This window comes from Arachis stenosperma, chromosome 6, assembly GCF_014773155.1.
Source record: "Arachis stenosperma cultivar V10309 chromosome 6, arast.V10309.gnm1.PFL2, whole genome shotgun sequence".
NCBI classification, from domain to species: domain Eukaryota; kingdom Viridiplantae; phylum Streptophyta; class Magnoliopsida; order Fabales; family Fabaceae; genus Arachis; species Arachis stenosperma.
The window spans coordinates 114,697,131-114,721,384 of NC_080382.1; the positions used below are offsets into that span (position 1 = coordinate 114,697,131).

Genomic DNA, 24,254 nt, shown 5'->3' on the forward strand with positions numbered 1-24,254 from the left:
TTCAAAAGACATATGCACTGTTTAAGCATACATTCAGAAAACAAAAGTATTGCCACCACATCAAAATAATCAAACTGTTATAAAATTCAAAATTCATGCAATTCTTTCTTTTTCAATTAAGAACAATTTTTTTTTTATTCAAGAGAGGTGATGGATTCATAGGACATTCATAACTTTAAGGCATAGACACTAAGACACTAATGATCACAAGACACAAACATAGATAAACATAAGCACTAAAATTCGAAAAACAGAAAATAAAGAACAAGGAGATTAAAGAACGGGTCCACCTTAGTGATGGCGGCTTGTTCTTCCTCTTGAAGATCCTATGGAGTGCTTGAGCTCCTCAATGTCTCTTCCTTGTCTTTGTTGCTCCTCTCTCATGATTCTTTGATCTTCTCTAATTTCATGGAGGATGATGGAGTGTTCTTGATGCTCCATCCTTAGTTGTCCCATGTTGGAACTCAATTCTCCTAGGGAGGTGTTTAGTTGCTCCCAATAGTTTTGTGGAGGAAAGTGCATCCCTTGAGGAATCTCAGGGATCTCATGATGAGTGGGGTCTCTTGTGTGCTCCATCCTTTTCTTGGTGATGGGCTTGTCCTCATCAATAGGGATGTCTCCCTCTATGTCAACTCCAACTAAATAACAGAGGTGACAAATGAGATGAGAAAAGGCTAACCTTGCCAAGGTAGAAGACTTGTCCGCCACCTTATAGAGTTCTTGGGCTATAACCTCATGAACTTCCACTTCTTCTCCAATCATGATGCTATGAATCATGATGGCCCGGTCTAGAGTAACTTCGGACCGGTTGCTAGTGGGAATGATTGAGCGTTGGATAAACTCCAACCATCCTCTAGCCACGGGTTTGAGGTCATGCCTTCTCAATTGAACCGGCTTTCCTCTTGAATCTCTCTTCCATTGGGCGCCCTCTTCACAAATGTCAGTGAGGACTTGGTCCAACCTTTGATCAAAGTTGACCCTTCTAGTGTAAGGATGTTCATCTCGTTGCATCATGGGCAAATTGAATGCCAACCTTACACTTTCCGGACTAAAATCTAAGTATTTCCCCCGAACCATAGTAAGATAATTCTTTGGATCCGGGTTCACACTTTGATCATGGTTCTTGGTGATCCATGCATTGGCATAGAACTCTTGAACCATTAAGATTCTGACTTGTTGAATGGGGTTGGTAAGAACTTCCCAACCTCTTCTTCGGATCTCATGTCGGATCTCCGGATATTCACTCTTTTTGAGTGAAAAAGGGACCTCGGGGATCACCTTCTTCAAGGCCACAACTTCATAGAAGTGGTCTTGATGCACCCTTGAGATGAATCTTTCCATCTCCCATGACTCGGAGGTGGAAGCTTTTGCCTTCCCTTTCCTCTTTCTAGAGGTTTCTCAGGCCTTGGATGCCATAAATGGTTATGGGAAAACAAAAAGCAATGCTTTTTACCACACCAAACTTAAAAGGTTTGCTCGTCCTCGAGCAAAAGAAGAAAGAAGAGAGTAGAAGAAGAAGAAATGGAGGAGAGGGAGATGGCTTTGTGGTTCGGCCAAAAGGGGAAGAAGTAGTGTTTAGGGTGGGTAAAATTGAAGGAGTGAAGATGTGTTTATATAGGGGTGAAGAGGGGGGTAGGGTTCGGCCATTATGGGTGGGTTTGGGAGGGAAAGTGGTTTGAATTTGAATGGTGAGGTAGGTGGGGTTTTATGAAGGATGGATGTGAGTGGTGAAGAGAAAGAGGGGATTTGATAGGTGAAGGGTTTTTGGGGAAGAGGTGTTGAGGTGATTGGTGAATGGGTGAAGAAGAGAGAGAGTGGTGGGGTTGGTGGGGATCCTGTGGGGTCCACAGATCTTGTGGTGTCAAGGAAAAGTCATCCCTGCACCAAATGGCATGCAAAATCACGTTTTGAGCCAATTCTGGCGTTAAACGCCGGGCTGGTGCCCATTTCTGGCGTTTAACGCCAGGTTCTTGCCCTTTTCTGGCGTTTAACGCCAGTCTGGTGCCCCTTTCTGGCGTTAAACGCCCAGAATGGTGCCAGACTGGGCGTTAAACGCCCAACTGTTAGCCTGACTGGCGTTTAAACGCTAGCAGGTTCTTCCTCCAGGGTGTGCTGTTTTTCTTTCTGTTTTTCATTCTGTTTTTGCTTTTTCCATTGATTTTGTGACTTCTCATGATCATCAACCTACAAAATAAAATAAAATAACAAAGGAAAATATATAAAATATAACATTGGGTTGCCTCCCAACAAGCGCTTCTTTAATGTCAGTAGCTTGACAGATGGCTCTCATGGAGCCTCACATTTTCTCAGAGCAATGTTGGAACCTCCCAACACCAAACTTAGAGTTTGAATGTGGGGGTTCAACACCAAACTTAGAGTTTGGTTGTGGCCTCCCAACACCAAACTTAGAGTTTGACTGTGGGGGCTCTGTATGGCTCTGTTTTGAGAGAAGCTCTTCATGCTTCTTCCCCATGATGACAGAGGGATATCCTTGGGCATTAAACACCAAGGATTCTTCATTCACTTGAATGATCAACTCTCCTCTATCAACATCAATCACAGCCTTTGCTGTGGCTAGGAAGGGTCTGCCAAGGATGATGGATTCATCTATGCACTTCCCAGTCTCTAGGACTATGAAATCAGCAGGGATGTAATGGTTTTCAATTTTCACCAAAACATCCTCTACAAGTCCATGAGCTTGTTTTCTTGAGTTGTCTGCCATCTCTAATGAGATTTTTGCAGCTTGCACCTCAAAGATTCCCAGCTTCTCCATTACAGAGAGAGGCATGAGGTTTACACTTGACCCTAAGTCACACAAGGCCTTCTTGAAGGTCATGGTGCCTATGGTACAAGGTATTGAAAACTTCCCAGGGTCCTGTCTCTTTTGAGGCAGTTTCTGCCTAGACAAGTTATCCAGTTCTTTGGTGAGCAAATGGGGTTCATCCTCCCAAGTCTCATTTCTAAATAACTTGTCATTCAACTTCATGATTGCTCCAAGGTATTTAGCAACTTGCTCTTCAGTGACATACTCATCCTCTTCAGAGGAAGAATACTCATCAGAGCTCATGAATGGCAGAAGTAAGTCCAATGGAATCTCTATGGTCTCATTTTGAGCCTCAGATTCCCAAGGTTCCTCATTGGGGAACTCATTGGAGGCCAGTGGACGTCCAGTAAGGTCTTCCTCAGTGGCGTCCACTTCCTCTCCTTCCTCTCCAAATTCGGCCATGTTGATGGCCTTGCACTCTCCTTTTGGATTTTCTTCTGTATTGCTTGGGAGAGTACTAGGAGGGAATTCAGTAACTTTCTTGCTCAACTGTCCCACTTGTGCCTCCAAATTCCTAATAGAAGACCTTGTTTCAGTCATGAAACTTTGAGTGGTTTTGATTAGATCAGAGACCATGGTTGCTAAGTCAGAGGGGTTCTGCTTAGAATTCTCTGTCTGTTGCTGAGAAGATGATAGAAAAGGCTTGCCATTGCTAAACCTGTTTCTTCCACCATTATTGTTGTTGAAACCTTGTTGAGGTCTCTGTTGATCCTTCCATGAGAAATTTGGGTGATTTCTCCATGAAGAATTATAGGTGTTTCCATAGGGTTCTCCTAGGTAATTCACTTCTTCCATTGAAGGGTTCTCAGGATCATAGGCTTCTTCTTCAGATGAAGCATCCTTAGTACTGCTTGGTGCATTTTGCATTCCAGACAGACTTTGAGAAATCAAATTGACTTGTTGAGTCAATATCTTGTTCTGAGCCAGAATGGCATTCAGAGTATCAATCTCAAGAACTCCTTTCTTCTGACTAATCCCATTGTTCACAGGATTTCTTTCATAAGTGTACATGAATTGGTTATTCGCAACCATTTCAATTAGTTCTTGAGCTTCTGTAGGCGTCTTCTTCAGATGAAGAGATCCTCCAGCAGAGCTATCCAAAGACATCTTGGATAGTTCAGAGAGACCATCATAGAAAATACCTATGATGCTCCATTCAGAAAGCATGTCAGAGGGGCACTTTCTGATTAATTGTTTGTATCTTTCCCAAGCTTCATAGAGGGATTCTCCATCCTTCTGTCTGAAGGTTTGGACTTCCACTCTAAGCTTACTCAATTTTTGAGGTGGAAAGAACTTTGCCAAGAAGGCATTGACTAGCTTTTCCCAAGAGTCCAGGCTTTCTTTAGGTTGTGAGTCCAACCATGTTCTAGCTCTGTCTCTTACAGCAAAAGGGAATAGCATAAGTCTGTAGACCTCAGGGTCAACCCCATTAGTCTTGACAGTGTCACAGATTTGCAAGAACTCAGCCAAAAACTGATGAGGATCTTCCAATGGAAGTCCATGGAACATGCAATTCTGTTGCATTAGAGAAACTAATTGAGGCTTAAGCTCAAAGTTGTTTGCTCCAATGGCAGGGATAGAGATGCTTCTCCCATAGAAGTCGGGAGTAGGTGCAGTAAAGTCACCCAGCACCTTCCTTGCATTGTTGGCATTGTTGTTGTTTTCGGCTGCCATGTGTTCTTCTTCTTTGAAGATTTCTGTTAGGTCCTCTACAGAGAGTTGTGCTTTGGCTTCTCTTAGCCTTTGCTTCAAGGTCCTTTCAGGTTCAGGATCAACCTCAACAAGAATGCTTTTGTCTTTGCTCCTGCTCATATGAAAGAGAAGAGAACAAGAAAATGTGGAATCCTCTTTGTCACAGTATAGAGATTCCTTGAGGTGTCAGAGGAATAGAAAGATAGAAGACAGAAGTAGAAAATTCGAATTTATCAAAGAAGATGGAGTTCAAATTTTGCATTAAGGAATAGTGTTAGTCCATAAATAGAAGGATGTGAGAAGAAGGGAGGTAATTTTCGAAAATTAAGTAAAGGATTTTGAAAATATTTTGAAAAAATAGTCTTTAATTTTCGAAAACTGAGTAAAAAAAATGATTTTTGAAAAAGATTTTGAAATTAGAAATCAAAAAGATTTGATTGAAAACTATTTTGAAAAAGATGTGATTAAAAAGATATGATTTGAAAAACATTTTAAAAAGATTTGATTTTAAAAATTAATGACTTGCCTAACAAGAAAAGATATGATTCAAACATTAAACCTTTCTCAACAGAAAAGGCAACATACTTGAAATGTTCAATCAAATCATTAATTGTTAGCAAGTATCTTTGAAAAAGGAAAGAAATTGATTTTGAAAACATTTGATTGAAAAGATATGATTTGAAAAAGATTTGATTTTGAAAAACTTTGAAAAATTGAAAAAAAATTGATTTGAAAACAAAATCCTCCCCCTTGTGCCATCCTGGCGTTAAACGCCCAGAATGGTGCATATTCTGGCGTTTAACGCCCAAAACTATACCCTTTTGGGCGTTAAACGCCCAACCAGGTACCCTGGCTGGCGTTTAAACGCCAGTCTGTCCTTCTTCACTGGGCGTTTTGAACGCCCAGCTTTTTCTGTGTAATTCCTCTGCTGTATGTTCTGAATCTTCAATTCTCTGTATTATTGACTTGAGAAGACACAAATTAAAAATATTTTTGGATTTTTAATAATAAGGAATAATCAAAATGCAACTAAAATCAAATAACAATGCATGCAAGACACCAAACTTAGCAGTTTGACACTAACAACATGAGAATGCATATGAGACACACAAAACACTCAAGTCAAGAGAATTTAAAGATTAGAGCCAGAAAATCATCAAGAATAACTTGAAAATCACTTAAGAAACATGAATGAATGCATGCAATTGACACCAAACTTAAAATGAGACACTAGACTCAAACAAGAAACATAAAATATTTTTGGTTTTTATGATTTTGTAAATTTTTTTGTGCTTTTTCGAAAATTAAGTGGAAAAAGAAAATAAAGGTATCAAAATTCTTAATGAGAATTCCAGGAATCAGTGCAATGCTAGTCTAAGACTCCGGTCCAGGAATTAGACATGGCTTCACAGCCAGCCAAGCTTTCAAAGAAAGCTTCGGTCCAAAACACTAGACATGGCCAATGGCCAGCCAAGCCTTAGCAGATCACTGCTCCAAAAGCAAGATTGATAGAAATCAACAAGCTCTTGTGATGATAAGTTGAAACCTCGGTCCAATGAAATTAGACATGGCTTCACAGCCAGCCAGATTTCAACAAATCATCATGAAACTCTAGAATTCATCTTCAAGAATTTCGAAAAAAATACCTAATCTAAGCAACAAGATGAACCGTCAGTTGTCCAAACTCAACAATCCCCGGCAACGGCGCCAAAAACTTGGTGCTGTTGCCGGATTTTGGCACTGATGTTACCGGACCAAAAGCTTGCTCAAAACTCGAACAATCCCCGGCAACGGCGCCAAAAACTTGGTGCACGAAATTGTGATCAATACTTTTCACAACTCAGATAATCCCCGGTAATGAATCCAAAAACTTGGTGTTCAATACCATGGCATAAACACAACTTCGCACAACTAACCAGCAAGTGCACTGGGTCGTCCAAGTAATAAACCTTACGCGAGTAAGGGTCGATCCCATGGAGATTGTTGGTATGAAGCAAGCTATGGTCACCTTGTAAATCTTAGTCAGGCAGACTCAAATGGGTATAGATGATGAATAAAACATAAAGATAAAGATAGAGATACTTATGTAATTCATTGGTAGGAACTTCAGATAAGCGTATGAAGATGCCTTCCCTTCCGTCTCTCTGCTTTCCTACTGTCTTCACCCAATCTTTCTTACTCCTTTCCATGGTAAGCTTATGCAAGGGTTTCACCGTTGTCAGTGGCTACCTCCCATCCTCTCAGTGGAAATGTTCAACGCACCCTGTCACGGCACGGCTATCCATCTGTCGGTTCTCGTTCAGGCCGGAATAGAATCCAGTGATTCTTTTGCGTCTGTCACTAACGCCCCGCCTGCTAGGAGTTTGAAGCACGTCACAGTCATTCAATCATTGAATCCTACTCAGAATACCACAGACAAGGTTAGACCTTCCGAATTCTCTTGAATGCCGCCATCAGTTCTTGCCTATACCACGAAGACTCTGATCGCACGGAATGGCTGGCTCGTTTGTCAGGCGAGCACTCGGTTGTCAGGCGATCAACCATGCATCGTGTATCAGGAATCCAAGAGATAAACACTAGAGCCTTGGTTGCTCGTAGAACAAAAGTGGTTGTCAGTCACCTTGTTCATAGGTGAGAATGATGATGAGTGTCACGGATCATCACATTCATCAAGTTGAAGAACAAGTGATATCTTGGACAAAGAACAAGCGGAATTGAATAGAAGAACAATAGTAATTGCATTAATACTCGAGGTACAGTAGAGCTCCACACCTTAATCTATGGTGTGTAGAAACTCCACCGTTGAAAATACATAAGAACAAGGTCTAGGCATGGCCGTGAGGCCAACCTCCCAAAGAGGGTTCAATCATAAAAACATGATCAAAATATTAAAATACAATAGTAAAAGGTCCTATATAGAGAGAACTAGTAGCCTAGGGTGTACAGATATGAGTAAATGACATAAAAATCCACTTCCGGGCCCACTTGGTGTGTGCTTGGGCTGAGCAATGAAGCATTTTCGTGTAGAGACTCTTCTTGGAGTTAAACGCCAGCTTTAGTGCCAGTTTGGGCGTTTAACTCCCATTTTGGTGCCAATTCCGGCGTTTAACGCTGGAATTTCTGAGGGTGACTTTGAACGCCAGTTTGGGCCATCAAATCTTGGGCAAAGTATAAACTATCATATATTGCTGGAAAGCCCAGGATGTCTACTTTCCAACGCCATTGAGAGCGCGCCAATTGGGCTTCTGTAGCTCCAGAAAATCCACTTCGAGTGCAGGGAGGTCAGAATCCAACAGCATCTGCAGTCCTTTTCAGTCTCTGAATCAGATTTTTGCTCAGGTCCCTCAATTTCAGCCAGAAAATACCTGAAATCACAGAAAAACACACAAACTCATAGTAAAGTCTAGAAAAGTGAATTTTAACTAAAAACTAATAAAAATATACTAAAAACTAACTAGATCATACCAAAAACATACTAAAAACAATGCCAAAAAGCGTACAAATTATCCGCTCATCAGCCGTTCAAAAAGTATTTGGTTTAACAGAATATTCTCAAAATAATCTATATTTTAAACATGTGAGCTGCACATGTTTGACAATAGGAACCAATTTGTAATTTTTTAAAGTATGGAGACCAACTGTATAATTTAACTATTTGAAAATGACCAGAAACTCTCTAAGCTATCTGAACCCACCCTGACCCTTTCTAGCTCTCTCACTCTCACTTTCTCAAAAAAAAAAAAAACGAATCAACATAAAAATAGCAACTCAATTTATCAGTGGATTTGGCGTGGTGATGGAGGTGAGAGACACGACAATTGTGAGCTGAGGTGAGAGACAAAGAGCGCTATGATTGGGGTGCCATTTTGGTAAGTGAGAAAGTGAGAGTGAGAGAGCTGGGGAGGGGTGGGGTGGATTCAGATAGCCTTGAGAGTTTTGGTCATTTTTAGATAGTTAAATTACACAGTTGGTCTCCATACTTTCACTAAAATTACAAATTGGTCTCTATTGTCAAACATGTACAACTCACATGTTTAAAATAGAGAATATTATCAAACATTTTTTGAATGGCGGAGACTAAATTGTAAATTTTAATTCTTTTTAGGGACCAATTACAAACTTTTAAAGTATAAGGACCAATTTGTAATTTTACTAAAAGTATAAGGACCAACTATGTAATTTAACCTAAACTTATTTATATAGTACATAAATTTTTTCACATAGTATAAACTTATTGATATAAAATGGAAATTTTTGCATGTAGTACAGAAATTTTTGCACATAGCACATAAATTTTTATTATGAATATATTTTGTTGATTAGCTGAGTCAATGTTCTCAGCATGTGGTCCTTCAAAAATTTACGTGTTGTCCACCAAAATTTCTATGTTGTATATCAAAATCTTTGTGCTATACATATTTTGCGTGTTGTGTGTCAATATTATGGACGTATAGTTTTTCAAAAATTTTTGTATTGTACACCAAAATTTTTATTTTGTAAATTAAAATTTATGTGTTTTAATTTTTTGAATATACATAAAAAAAAGAAAAAGATGAAGAAGATGATGATAATAATAAAGAAGAATAAGAAAAAAAATGAGGAGAAATTAAATAAAGAAGAAGAAGAAGGAGAAAAAAAAGAACGATGACAACGATAATCTAAAATATTTTACAAGTTCAAATACATTCTGATTTTGAATATCTATTAGCCACCAAGCCCTATTGATTTAGATAATCTAAAAGGTTTTACAAGTTCAAATACATTTGATTTTAAATACCTTTTTAGGTGTAAAACTATTATCATTAATAATATATTAAAATTAAATTCTTTTTATATTTGATCGATGGATGTTTATTATATTTTTAAATTGTAAAAACTATTTTATTAAATATAATTATTGCTCCTTGTGTTGAAAGTCATTTTTGTTTGATTTACGAAATATAAATACCATATTTTTTTGAAAGTTATCTTTTTTAAAAAGTTATAACACTACAAAAAAAACATTAAGTACTATCAGATTTAACATCGCAGAGTAGCGGTAGATTTACCGTTGGATTCACCGGCAATAATGACGCCAAATTCATAAGGTTAAGTAATTACCAACAGAATCTATTTTCCGACGGTAAATTCGATGGTAATATTTGTAGGAAAAATAAATTAAATTGGCACGTCCTTTACTATCGAGAAAATTCGACGATAACTCTAATTAGTGAAACGCTCTATTTTGGTGACCCGTAATAGATTACTGTCGGAATTTTTCGATGGTAAATCCGACAGTAAAAGGGGTATAAATTCAAATCACAAATTATCTTCCTCCTCATTCGAACTCTCACCACCATCACCATCATCATCTCTCTCTCTCTCTCTCCTTTCAGTCGCCATCACCACCATCTGCCGCCGCCGAGACCACCGCCATTGCCACCCCCTCGCCGTCACCGTCAACCCTTTATGCCGACCCCTCCTTCTTCTCCTTCTTCCCCCTTCTCTCTCTCTCTCTCTCTTGCCGTCACCACCATCTGCCGCCATTGCAACTTTGGTGACCACCACTGCAACATCTACCTCTTCCCTTATTTCTTGCTTTGTTCTTCATTCATTACAGGTTCTTAAACAACTCTTTTCCAATTCCTTTAATTTAGTTTAGATTTGAGTAGAATTTCAATTTTAATTTTGAATCAATTTCAAAGTTAGTTCAGTTTAGTTTTATAATCTTAGGGAATTTAGGTTGATTAAGTTAGGTTAGATTCAATACATTAGGTTTCGAATTGTTGAAGTGTTTGAAATTGTCTAATTGTGTTAATCATTACATTGATGACTGTTTTTTTAGAAATTGTCACAAAATTGTTAGATAATTTGATATTTGCAGACATCACGATAGGTAGAGGTGCTGCGGATCAGGCTACTAGTCGTGGTTGTAGCCGTGGTTGGGGTAGAGGAAGGATTTCTTACGGTATCCCCGGGACTTCTGGATCTTCTCCCTCTACTTCGACCACCCCGGTGATGCCACAGGTTGCAGGGTTAGCGGACCAGCCGTTCACCATGGTCTCTAACCCCAACTACGTGCAGTGAAGCGGCTTTCGCCGATTCACCAACCTTTTCTGATGTCAATTTCAAGTCGTCTTTCAACGAAGGAACTCTTTATTCCTCTGTTGATTCTTTTAACATTGCTTCTACCAATACAGGTGTTGAGACTATGGCTACTCCAAGAAAAATTACTCTCAAGGAGGTGGGCGCACCTGATATTACCCTCCAACCGCTCCAAGTCCATTATCCTGACTTGGATGCCAACTTTGAGCTGAAAACTGGTCTGATAAATCTGCTTCCTAAGTTTCATGGATCGCCTGATGAAGATTCGATCAAGCATTTGAAAGACTTCCAAGTACTGTGTTCAACCACTAGAAGACATGGGTCAGATGAGCATGCGATTTTGGTCTTCGATTTTTCCTTTTCCATTGAGGGAAAAGCGAAGGAATGATTTTGCACTCAGCCTGATGAGGTGGTTACAAATCGGGACCTACTCCAAAGAGAGTTTTTGGATAAATTCTTCCTCTTGAGGTGACTGATCGGTTGAGGAAGAAAATTTCTTGCATCATACAAAGTGACTCAGAGACGCTCCTGGAGTACTGGGAGCAATTCAAGAAACTACTTGAGTTTTGTCCTCATCACCGAATAAAAGATTTAGTTCTGATAAGATATTTTGTCAAGGTCTTAAGCCTCAAGATAAAATCCTCCTAGATGCCTCTAGCAATGGTTCTTTTGTGAAGTACAAGACGGTGGAGGAAGTTTGGCAACTCATCTCCGACTTAGTCGAATCCACCCAACATTTGAGAGTGAGAAACTCCCGATCCAAAGCTATTGTGGAAGTGTCCCCAAGTGAATCTGCTCTAAACAAAACCTTAAGAGATGACCATCATCCTCAAACAAATACATCAATCACAACAAAGACCCCCAAGAACTCAAAGAGCCCCACAACAATATCAAATCAAAGGACCACAAAAAGTGTGTAGAGTGTGCTCATGTAGTTCTCATTACATTGATGAGTGTCTCCAACTCCAAGATGACAATGTGTTGGCGGTGGCTAATCCGTTCTATAACTGTTCAAACTACCACCCGGAGAATCAAGGTCCCTATCAACAAGGGAACAACTATAACCAAGGGTGGCGAGACAATTCTAATCAAGGGTGGCGGGACAACTCGAACCAAAGATGGAACAATAACCCTCAACCATATCGTAATCAACCATAAAACCAACAATATCAACAAAGTTCACCATTTCAACAACAACAACAACAAGGTCAAAGATATCAACCTTCACATCAAAGACAACCCTAAGTACCCCAAATCACTTACCCCTCTTCTTCTTCAAACCAATCACTAATGGATGACACCCTCCGTATTCTCCTTCAAGAACAAAAAGATACGAGAAGAGAACAACAAGAGTTGATTAAGCGCCAAGAGGCGATCTAGCCACTTTGACCGATGTCGTGTTTCGGTTATCCATGGGGTCATCCAACAACAATTCAACCCCATTTCAACCTTCAAATTCAAGTGGAATCCTATATCAACTACTCTCAAACTCCAAGGGCATTCTTAATACCATTATCTTAAGGTTTGATACTATACAAGAGGAGAGGGTTTTCAATGATTCAATTGCAATGGAGGATGCTCTTGAGGAAGAAATTGTTGAGATAGAGGATGTGGATGAAGAGGAGGCACAAGTGGTTGTTAATGAGGAGGAAGAACAAGCAAAGGCTAAGGATCCCAAGAAGAAAATTGTTGTGGAAGAGCCTATTTCCATTCAGTTTCCAACCACAGTGAAGAAGACTAAGAAGCACTTGGAATTGGATTCTAACATGGTGGATATTTTCAAAAAAGTTGAGGTAACAATCCCTCTCTTTAACGCAATCCGACAAGTACCAAAGTATGTAAAATTTTTGAAAGATTTGTGCATTAATAAAGATAGGATTAATGACTTAGAGACTATTTCATTGGGAAGTTCTATTTCTTTCTTAATGGAAACTATTCCTGAAAAATGTGGTAATCCAGGCCCTTGTCTAGTTTCTTACACTATTGATAGTATACAGTTTGTTGATTGCATGTGTTATCTAGGGACATGTGTTAGTATTATGCCGCTCTTAGTCTATAACAGGTTAAATCTTCCACAGTTGAAGTGGTTAGCTGTTCGTTTGTATTGGCCGACAAGAGTATAATCTCGTTGTGGGAATTGCTGAGGACATATTGGTAAGCATCAAGGGTTTGATCTTTCTGGTGTTTTTTATATTCTTGAAATGCCTCCGAATGATTCAGGAAGGCCATAGTCCCACTAGAGGTTCACTCTATCCTTCGGTCCAACATCATAGGTTGTAGCAGAAGTTCACAATGAATTGTGTGAAAAATTGAGGCTTGATATTAAAAGTCCAAGTATGGAGAAAAGTAATGACCATGATAAAGATGCTCCACCACCTCCATTATTCTAAGAGGATAAATTATCACGTCAAGATTCCAATGAGGAGTTGAAACCTCTTCCTCCTCACTTGAAATATGCATTCCTAGAAGAAGACAACAAATTTCTGGTGATAATTACAAGGGAGCTTGAGGTGTTACGGAAGTACAAGAAAGCGATAGGATGGAGCTTGAATGACATTGTGGGAATAAGCCCACAGTCATGTCTGTATTGCATTTTCTTGGAAGATGGTTGGTGGATGAAATTGTATCTCTTTATAGAATATGATAATAGAGCCTGGTCCAAAATCAACTTCACAACTTCGTTCAACTAACCAGCAAGTGCACTGGGTCGTCCAAGTAATACCTTACGTGAGTAAGGGTCGATCCCACGGAGATTATTGGCTTGAAGCAATCAATACTTATTTTATTTGTCTTAGTCAGGATGCCAATAAGGTTAATTGGATTTTTCTTGTAAAAAGCCAAACTACAAAAATTGTAAGTTGGAATAATAAAGAATACTAGCGTTACTTGTTGTGCAGTAATGGAGAATATGTTGGAGTTTTGGAGATGCTTTGTCCTTTGACTTCAACTCTTCCTTGAAATCCTCTTCTCACACGCAGATCCCTTCCATGGCAAGCTCTATGTAGGGTGTCACCGTTGTCAGTGGCTACTTCCCATCCTCTCAGTGAAAACGTTCCTATGCTCTGTCACAGCACGGCTAATCATCTGTCGGTTCTCAATCAGGTTGGAATAGAATCCATTGATTCTTTTGCGTCTGTCACTAACGCCCAGCCCTCAGGAGTTTGAAGCACGTCACAGTCATTCAATCCCAGAATCCTACTCGAAATACCACAGACAAGGTTTAGACTTTCCGGATTCTTATGAATGCAGCCATCAATCCAGCTTATACCACGAAGATTCTGATTGGGGAATCTAAGAGACATTCATTCAATCTGATGTAGAACGGAGGTGGTTGTCAGGCACACGTTCGTGGATTGAGGAAGGTGATGTGTGTCACGGATCATCACCTTCTTCACAATTAAGCGCGAATAAACATCTTAGACAAGAACAAGCGTGTTTGAAGGGAAAACAAAGGAATTGTATTAAATCATCGAGACGCTGCAGAGCTCCTCACCCCCAACAATGGAGTTTAGAGACTCATGCCGTCAAAAGTATGTAATTCAGATCTGAAAATGTCATGAGGTACAAGGAATGTCTGTAAAAGTTGTTTAAATAGTAAACTAGTAGCCTAGGTTTACAGAAAATGAGTAAACTAAGATAATTGGTGCAGAAATCCACTTCTGGGGCCCACTTGGTGTGTGCTGGGGCTGAGAATAAAGCTATCCACGAGTAGAGGCCTTTCTTGGCGTTAAACTCCAGATTATGACGTGTTTTGGGCGTTCAACTCCGGATCATGACGTTTTTCTGGCGTTTAACTCCAGACAGCAACATGAACTTGGCGTTCAACGCCAAGTTACGACGTCTATCCCCGCGCAAAGTATGGACTATTATATATTGCTGGAAAGCCCTGGATGTCTACTTTCCAACGCCGTTGAGAGCGCGCCAATTGGACTCCTGTAGCTCCAGAAAATCCAGTTCGAGTGCAGGGAGGTCAGGATCCAACAGCATCAGCAGTCCTTTTTCAGCCTAAGTCAGATTTTTGCTCAGCTTCCTCAATTTCAGTCAGAAAATACCTGAAATCATAGAAAAATACACACACTCATAGTAAAGTCCAGAAATATGATTTTTGCTTAAAAACTAATAATATTTAACTAAAAACTAATTAAAACATGCTAAAATCTACAAGAAATTACCCCCAAAAAGCGTATAAAATATCCGCTCATCACAACACCAAACTTAAACTGTTGCTTGTCCTCAAGCAACTAGATAAATAAAATAGGCTTTAGCAAAATTTAAGAAGTAATAATATTTTAGAGTTTTAAATGAAGCTCATATTCTTATTAGATGAGCGGGGCTTGTAGCTTTTTGTTTCTGAACAGTTTTGGCATCCCCCTGTATCTTTAAATTTTCAGAATAATTGGCATCCTTAGGAACTCAGAATTCAGATAGTATTATTGACTCTCCTAGTGTAGTATGTTGATTCTTGAACACAGTTATTTATGAGTCTTGGCCGTGGCCCTAAGCACTTTGTTTTCCAGTATTACCACCAGATACATAAATGCCACAGACACATAACTGGGTGAACCTTTTCAGATTGTGACTTAGCTTTGCTAAAGTCCCCAGTTAGTGGTGTCCAGAGCTCTTAAGCACACTCTTTTGCTTTGGATCACGACTTTAACCACTCAGTCTCAAGCTTGTAACTTGGACCTGCATGCCACAAGCATATGGTTAGGGACAGCTTGGTTTAGCCGCTTAGGCCTGGATTTTATTTCCTTGGGCCCTCCTATCCATTGATGCTCAAAGCCTTGGATCCCTTTTTTACTCTTGGCTAGTGCTCATGGCTTGTTTTTTTTTTTTTTTTGAACTGCTTTTTCTTGCTTCAAGAATCAATTTCATGATTTTTTCAGATCATCAATAATATTTTTCGTGTTCCTCATCCTTTCAGGAGCCAATATTCATCAAATTCAAAGTACAATTTATGCACTGTTCAAGCATTCATTCAGAGAACAAAAAGTATTGCCACCACACATAATTAATTATAATTTTTATTATTAAGAACTCGAAAATATAAATTACTTCTTTATTCTAAAAAAAATCTACTTTATTCATGCCTGATGATGATGAGAAAAATAAATTATAGCTTGATTGGAAATAAAATCAAAATAGATAAACTAATTACTACTACTCCTATATAACTTCTAAGGTAAAATCCTATAATAATACTATCACAGAGTTAAAGCTGGAATTAGAACTTAACAACCTGTATTTTGGGAAGTGGATGTTCCTCTAGTCTGTGGGGTGCCTTCAAGAATTAATTTCTGACGCTTCAGCTCCCTTAAGTTCACATCCTTGCTCTTCCTGTTCTCTTAGGTGCCATGATCTTAATGAGTTTTAGCTCAGTGATCATGGCAAATCACACCAAACTTAGAGGTTTGCTTGTCCTCAAGCAAAAGAAAGGAAAGGAGAGGAGTAGGAGGAAAGGTATTTTCAAATAAAGATAAGATGAGTTGAAAAAGATATGAGACGAAATTAAAAATATTTGAAAAAGAATTGGATTGGAAAAAGATTTGGGCTTATGAATTAAGATATATTTGATATTTTTGAAAAAGGGATTTTAGAAATTAGTGTTTCTAGAAATTAGGATTAAAAATTTTAGAATTGAAGGATGACATTTTGAAACATGTTTATGCAAGAAATCATGAATTGAAACATAAAAATTTAGAAAAATTATGAAGAAAAACGAATTGTACCTCCTCCCATCATCCTGGCGTTGAACGCCCACATGGTGCATGTTTTGGGCGTTCAACGCCCAAATGTTGCTTCTCCTGGGCGTTCAACGCCCATCTGGTGCTTCTTTCTGGCGTTGAACGCCAGAAAGTCCTTTGTCACTGGGCATTTTTCTGAACGCCCAGGATGCTAGCAGACTGGCGTTAAACGCCCAGAAGGTGCATCTTTCTGGCGTTTAACGCCCAGAAGAGCTCCTTTCTGGCGTTTAACGCCCAGATGGCTACCCTTACTGGCGTTAAACGCCCAGTGGGAGCTTCTTTTGGGCGTTTAACGCCCAAAGTATTTCTTACTGACTTTTTCATGCCAGTGAGCTTCCAATTTTCCCTGTAACTCTGTGACTTCAACCAATTGCTGTTTTACCTTGAAGAGACTTTGACATATACCTGTAAAAAAAAAGAAAATTTATTTAATTAGTAAATAAACTTTGTAAATGGCTGGGTTGCCTCCCAGCAAGCGCTTCTTTAATGTCATTAGCTGGACTATTACTGAGTTTTAATCAAGTCTCAGTTTTGAGCATTCTTGCTCAAAATTGCCTTCAAGATAATGTTTGACTCTTTGTCCATTAACAATGAACTTTTTGTTAGAGTCACTATCCTGAAGTTCTATGTATCCATATGGTGATACGCTTGTAATTACATATGGACCTCTCCACCGGGATTTTAATTTCCCGGGGAATAATTTGAGCCTAGAGTTAAATAGCAGAACTTTCTGCCCCGGCTCAAAGACTCTGGATGACAATTTCTTATCATGCCATTTTTTCGCTTTCTCTTTGTAAATCTTTGCATTTTCGAAAGCATTGAGTCTAAATTCCTCTAGCTCATTTAACTGGAGCAATCGTTTTTCTCCAGCTAGCTTGGCATCAAGGTTCAGGAATCTGGTTGCCCAATAGGCCTTATGTTCCAGTTCCACTGGCAAGTGACATGCCTTTCCATACACAAGCTGGTATGGAGAGGTCCCTATGGGGGTCTTGAATGCTGTTCTGTATGCCCACAGAGCATCATCCAAGCTTCTTGCCCAATCCTTTCTACGGTTAATTACAGTCCGTTCCAGGATTCTTTTGAGCTCTCTATTTGAGACTTCAGCTTGCCCATTAGTTTGTGGATGATATGGAGTAGCTACCCTGTGGCTAACTCCATAACGAACCAGAGCAGCATAAAGCTGTTTATTGCAGAAATGAGTGCCCCCATCACTGATTAACACTCTAGGGATACCAAATCTGCTGAAGATGTGTTTCTGGAGGAATTTTAACACTGTTTTAGTGTCATTGGTGGGTGTTGCAATGGCCTCCACCCATTTGGATACATAATCCACTGCCACCAGAATATAAGTGTTTGAGTATGATGGTGGGAAAGGTCCCATGAAGTCAATGCCCCATACATCAAACAACTCAATCTCCAAGATTCCTTGTTGAGGCATGGCATAACTGTGAGGTAGGTTGCCTGATCTTTGGCAACTGTCACAATTAAGCACAAATGCTCGGGAATCTTTATAGAGAGTAGGCCAGTAGAAGCCACTTTGGAGGACTCTTGTGGCTGTTCGCTCACTTCCAAAATGTTCTCCATACTGTGATCCATGGCAATGCCAAAGGATCTTCTGTGCTTCCTCTTTAGGCACACATCTACGGATTACTCCGTCTGCACATCTCTTGAAGAGATATGGTTCATCCCAAAGATAGTACTTTGCATCTGTGATTAATTTCTTTGATTGCACCTTACTGTACTCTTTGGGTATGAATCTTACTGCCTTGTAGTTTGCAATGTCTGCAAACCATGGCACTTCCTGGACGGCCAGCAGTTGCTCATCCGGAAAGGTTTCAGAAATGTCAGTGAGAGGGAGGGACGCCCCTTCCTCTGGTTCTATTCGGGACAGATGATCTGCTACTTGATTTTCTGTCCCTTTTCTGTCTCTTATTTCTATATCAAACTCTTGCAGAAGCAACACCCATCTGATGAGTCTGGGTTTCGAATCCTGCTTTGTGAGTAGATATTTAAGAGCAGCATGATCAGTGTACACAATCACTTTTGATCCTACTAAATAGGATCTAAATTTGTCAATAGCGTAAACCACTGCAAGTAGCTCTTTTTCTGTGGTTGTGTAATTTTTCTGTGCATCATTTAGAACACGGCTGTCATAGTAAATGACGTGCAGAAGCTTGTCATGCCTTTGTCCCAACACTGCACCAATGGCATGGTCACTGGCATCACACATCAGTTCAAATGGTAATGTCCAGTCTGGTGCAGAGATTATAGGTGCTGTAACTAATTTAGCTTTCAGGGTCTCAAATGCCTGCAGACACTCTTCATCAAAGATAAATGGCGTGTCTGCAGCTAGCAGGTTGCTCAGAGGTTTGGCGATTTTTGAAAAATCCTTTATAAACCTCCTATAGAACCCTGCATGTCCCAGAAAGCTTCTGATTGCCTTAACATTAGCAGGTGGTGGTAATTTTTCAATTACTTCTACCTTAGCTTGGTCCACCTCTATCCCCTTGTTCGAAATTTTGTGCCCAAGGACAATTCCTTCAGTCACCATAAAGTGACATTTTTCCCAGTTTAAAACCAGATTAGTCTCTTGGCATCTTTTCAGAACAAGTGCTAAATGGTTTAGGCAGGAGCTGAATGAGTCTCCAAATACTGAAAAGTCATCCATGAAGACTTCCAGGAATTTTTCCACCATATCAGAGAAAATTGAGAGCATGCACCTCTGAAAGGTTGCCGGTGCATTGCACAGGCCAAATGGCATCCTTCTGTATGCAAATACTCCAGATGGGCATGTGAATGCCGTTTTCTCTTGATCCTGGGGATCTACTGCAATTTGATTATAACCTGAATATCCATCCAGGAAGCAGTAGTATTCATGACCTGCTAGTCTTTCTAGCATCTGGTCTATGAATGGTAAAGGAAAATGATCCTTTCTGGTGGCTGTATTGAGCCTTCTGTAATCAATGCACATACGCCACCCTGTAACTGTTCTTGTAGGAACCAGTTCATTTTTTTCATTATGAACCACTGTCATGCCTCCTTTCTTTGGGACAACTTGGACAGGGCTCACCCAGGGGCTGTCAGAAATAGGATAAATAATCCCAGCCTCTAGTAATTTAGTGACCTCCTTCTGCACCACTTCCTTCATGGCTGGGTTCAGCCGCCTCTGTGGTTGGACCACAGGCTTGGCGTCACCTTCCAATAGGATCTTATGCATGCATCTGGCTGGGCTAATGCCCTTAAGATCACTGATGGACCACCCAAGAGCTGTCTTGTGTGTCCTTAGCACTTGAATTAGTGCTTCCTCTTCCTGTGGCTCTAAGCTAGCGCTTATAATTACAGGAAAGGTATCACCTTCTCCCAGAAATGCATATTTCAGGGATGGTGGTAATGGTTTGAGTTCGGATTTTGGAGGTTTCTCCTCTTCTTGAGGGATTTTCAGAGGTTCTATTATCTTCTCTGACTCCTCCAAATCAGGCTGAACATCTTTAAAGATGTCCTCTAGCTCTGATTCCAAACTCTCAGCCATATTGACCTCTCTTACCAGAGAATCAATAATATCAACACTCATGCAGTCATTTTGGGTGTCTGGATGTTGCATTGCTTTGACAACATTCAACTTGAACTCCTCCTCATTGACTCTCAAGGTCACTTCCCCTTTTTGGACATCAATGAGGGTTCGGCCAGTTGCTAGGAAAGGTCTTCCTAGAATGAGAGTTGCACTCTTGTGCTCCTCCATTTCCAGCACCACAAAGTCAGTAGGAAAGGCGAATGGCCCAACCTTGACAATCATGTCCTTAATCACACCTGATGGGTACTTAATGGAGCCATCAGCAAGTTGAAGACATATCCTGGTTGGTTTAATTTCTTCAGTTAAACCAAGCTTTCTGATAGTAGATGCAGGTATTAAGTTGATACTTGCCCCAAGATCACATAAAGCTTGCTTGGTACAATTACCCTCTAATGTGCATGGTATCATAAAGCTCCCAGGATCTTTAAGCTTCTCAGGTAAGCTTTTCAGAATGATTGCACTGCATTCTTCAGTGAGGTAGACTTTTTCAGTTTCCCTCCAATCCTTCTTATGACTTAAGATTTCTTTCATGAACTTAGCATAAGAAGGTATTTGCTCAAGTGCTTCTGCAAACGGAATCTTTATTTCAAGAGTCCTGAGATAGTCTGCAAAGCGGGCAAATTGCTTATCCTGTTCCGCTTGGCGGAGTTTTTGAGGATAAGGCATTTTGGCTTTGTTTTCCTCAACCTTAGTTGCTGCAGGTTTATTACCTACAGAAGTGGGTTGGGAAGCCTTTTTAGAAAGGTCAGCACTTGTATGTGACTGATCACCCACTGGCATTTGAATGCTAGGAGTGGAAGCTGGAGTGGCGTTAGACGCCATCTCCTTGTTTGTTACTGGCGTTTGAATGCCAGAACCATGTCCCTTTTGGGCGTTCAACGCCAGATCCATGCTTGTTTCTGGCGTTGAACGCCAGGAATGAGCATGGGCTGGGCGTTCAGCGCCAGCATCATTCCTCTCTGGGCTCTGATTGTCCTCAGAGGGATTTTTAGTATCCTCTTGTTCATTTCTTGGTTTCCTGCTGCTTTGAGGTGAGGTATTTAATGTTTTCCCACTTCTTAATTGAACTGCTTGGCATTCTTCTGTTATTTGTTTTGACAGTTGCTTTTCTGTCTGCTTTAATTGCACTTCCATGTTCCTGTTAGCCATTCTTGTTTCCTGTAATATTTCCTTGAATTCGGCTAGTTGCTGAGTTAGAAAATCTAATTGCTGATTGAATTCATTAGCCTGATCCACTGGACTGAGTTCTGCAGTTACTGTTTTAGCTTCTTCTTTCATAGAGGATTCACTGCTTAGGTACAGATGCTGATTTTTGGCAACTGTATCAATAAGCTCTTGAGCTTCTTCAATTGTTTTTCTCATGTGTATAGATCCACCAGCTGAGTGGTCTAGAGAAATCTGAGCTTTTTCTGTAAGCCCATAGTAGAAGATGTCTAATTGCACCCATTCTGAAAACATTTCAGAGGGGCATTTTCTTAGCATCTCTCTGTATCTCTCCCAAGCATCATAAAGGGATTCATGATCTCCTTGTTTGAAGCCTTGGATGTTTAGCCTTAGCTGTGTCATCCGTTTGGGAGGGAAATAGTGATTCAGGAATTTTTCTGACAGCTGTTTCCATGTTTTTATGCTGTTCTTAGGCTGGTTGTTTAACCACCTCTTAGCTTGGTCTTTTACAGCAAATGGAAACAGTAATAGTCTGTAGACATCCTGATCTACTTCCTTATCATGTACTGTATCAGCAATTTGCAGAAATTGTGCCAGAAACTCTGTAGGTTCTTCATGTGGAAGACCAGAATACTGGCAGTTTTGCTGCACCATGATAATGAGCTGAGGATTCAGCTCAAAGCTACTAACTCCAATGGAGGGTATACAGATACTACTCCCATATGAAGCAGTAGTGGGGTTAGCATATGACCCCAAAGTCCTCTTGGACTGTTCATTCCCACTTACTTCCATAATGGAATACAAGTTGAGAATTTATATGTTGATATTTATTTATTTTATAGTAATGGAATAAAAATAAAATAAAAAAATGGAATATAAAAAAAAATATTTTGAAAATATTTTGTGAAAATTTTTTCGAAAAAATTGAAATTGAAAATTGAATTTTATATTAAAAATTTCGAAAAAGTAGTTTTAAAATTAGTTAGAAAATAAAATTTTTTTGAATTTTGAATTTTATGATGAAAGAGAAAAACACACAAAAGACACAAGATTTAAAATTTTTAGATTTAGTGCTCCTTATTTTCGAAAATTTTTGGAGGGAAAAACACCAAGGAACACCAAACTTAAAAATTTTAAGATCAAGACACAAGAAAAATTCAAGAACACCTTGAAGATTCATAAGAACACCAAGAACAAAAGAAAGAACACCAAACTTAAAATTTTTAGAAAACTTTAAGAAAATTTTCGAAGATTATAAAGAGATTAACAAGAAAACACCAAACTTAAAGTTTGGCACAAGATTCAATCCAAGAAAAATTATTATTATTATTTTTTTTTTTTGAAAAAGATTCCAAAGGGTATAACCAATTATCAAGAACAACTTAAAGATCAAGGAAGAACCAAGAACACCAACACGAAATTTTCAAAGAAAATATAAAATATGCAATTAACACCAAACTTAGAACAAGACACTAAACTCACGAAAATTTAACAATTAATTAAGAAAAATAATATTTTTGAAAAGAGATTTTTGAAAAGAAACTATCCTATCAAAATTTAATGACTCTATAACAACAAAAATAAATTATTCCTAATCTAAGAAATAAAATAAGCCTTCAATTGTCCAAACTCAATAATCCCCAGCAACGGCGCCAAAAACTTGGTGGACGAAATTGTATCTCTTTATAGAATATGATAATAGAGCCTGGTCCAAAATCAACTTCACAACTTCGTTCAACTAACCAGCAAGTGCACTGGGTCGTCCAAGTAATACCTTACGTGAGTAAGGGTCGATCCCACGGAGATTATTGGCTTGAAGCAATCAATACTTATTTTATTTGTCTTAGTCAGGATGCCAATAAGGTTAATTGGATTTTTCTTGTAAAAAGCCAAACTACAAAAATTGTAAGTTGGAATAATAAAGAATACTAGCGTTACTTGTTGTGCAGTAATGGAGAATATGTTGGAGTTTTGGAGATGCTTTGTCCTTTGACTTCAACTCTTCCTTGAAATCCTCTTCTCACACGCAGATCCCTTCCATGGCAAGCTCTATGTAGGGTGTCACCGTTGTCAGTGGCTACTTCCCATCCTCTCAGTGAAAACGTTCCTATGCTCTGTCACAGCACGGCTAATCATCTGTCGGTTCTCAATCAGGTTGGAATAGAATCCATTGATTCTTTTGCGTCTGTCACTAACGCCTAGCCCTCAGGAGTTTGAAGCACGTCACAGTCATTCAATCCCAGAATCCTACTCGGAATACCACAGACAAGGTTTAGACTTTCCGGATTCTCATGAATGCAGCCATCAATCCAGCTTATACCACGAAGATTCTGATTGGGGAATCTAAGAGACATTCATTCAATCTGATGTAGAACGGAGGTGGTTGTCAGGCACACGTTCGTGGATTGAGGAAGGTGATGAGTGTCACGGATCATCACCTTCTTCACAATTAAGCGCGAATAAACATCTTAGACAAGAACAAGCGTGTTTGAAGGGAAAACAAAGGAATTGTATTAAATCATCGAGACGCTGCAGAGCTCCTCACCCCCAACAATGGAGTTTAGAGACTCATGCCGTCAAAAGTATGTAATTCAGATCTGAAAATGTCATGAGGTACAAGGAATGTCTGTAAAAGTTGTTTAAATAGTAAACTAGTAGCCTAGGTTTACAGAAAATGAGTAAACTAAGATAATTGGTGCAGAAATCCACTTCTGGGGCCCACTTGGTGTGTGCTGGGGCTGAGAATAAAGCTATCCACGAGTAGAGGCCTTTCTTGGCGTTAAACTCCAGATTATGACGTGTTTTGGGCGTTCAACTCCGGATCATGACGTTTTTCTGGCGTTTAACTCCAGACAGCAACATGAACTTGGCGTTCAACGCCAAGTTACGACGTCTATCCCCGCGCAAAGTATGGACTATTATATATTGCTAGAAAGCCCTGGATGTCTACTTTCCAACGCCGTTGAGAGCGCGCCAATTGGACTCCTGTAGCTCCAGAAAATCCAGTTCGAGTGCAGGGAGGTCAGGATCCAACAGCATCAGCAGTCCTTTTTCAGCCTAAGTCAGATTTTTGCTCAGCTTCCTCAATTTCAGTCAGAAAATACCTGAAATCATAGAAAAATACACACACTCATAGTAAAGTCCAGAAATATGATTTTTGCTTAAAAACTAATAA

General features: G+C 39.6%; 1 non-coding gene across 1 annotated transcript; it reads left to right on the forward strand.

Annotated features, from left to right (window-relative positions):
- Positions 1–3,985: 3,985 nt before the first annotated feature.
- Positions 3,986–4,093, forward strand: LOC130937993 (small nucleolar RNA R71). The gene has a single exon (XR_009069179.1). It is a non-coding gene; the product is annotated as a small nucleolar RNA R71 (small nucleolar RNA).
- The last annotated feature ends 20,161 nt before the right edge of the window (positions 4,094–24,254 follow it).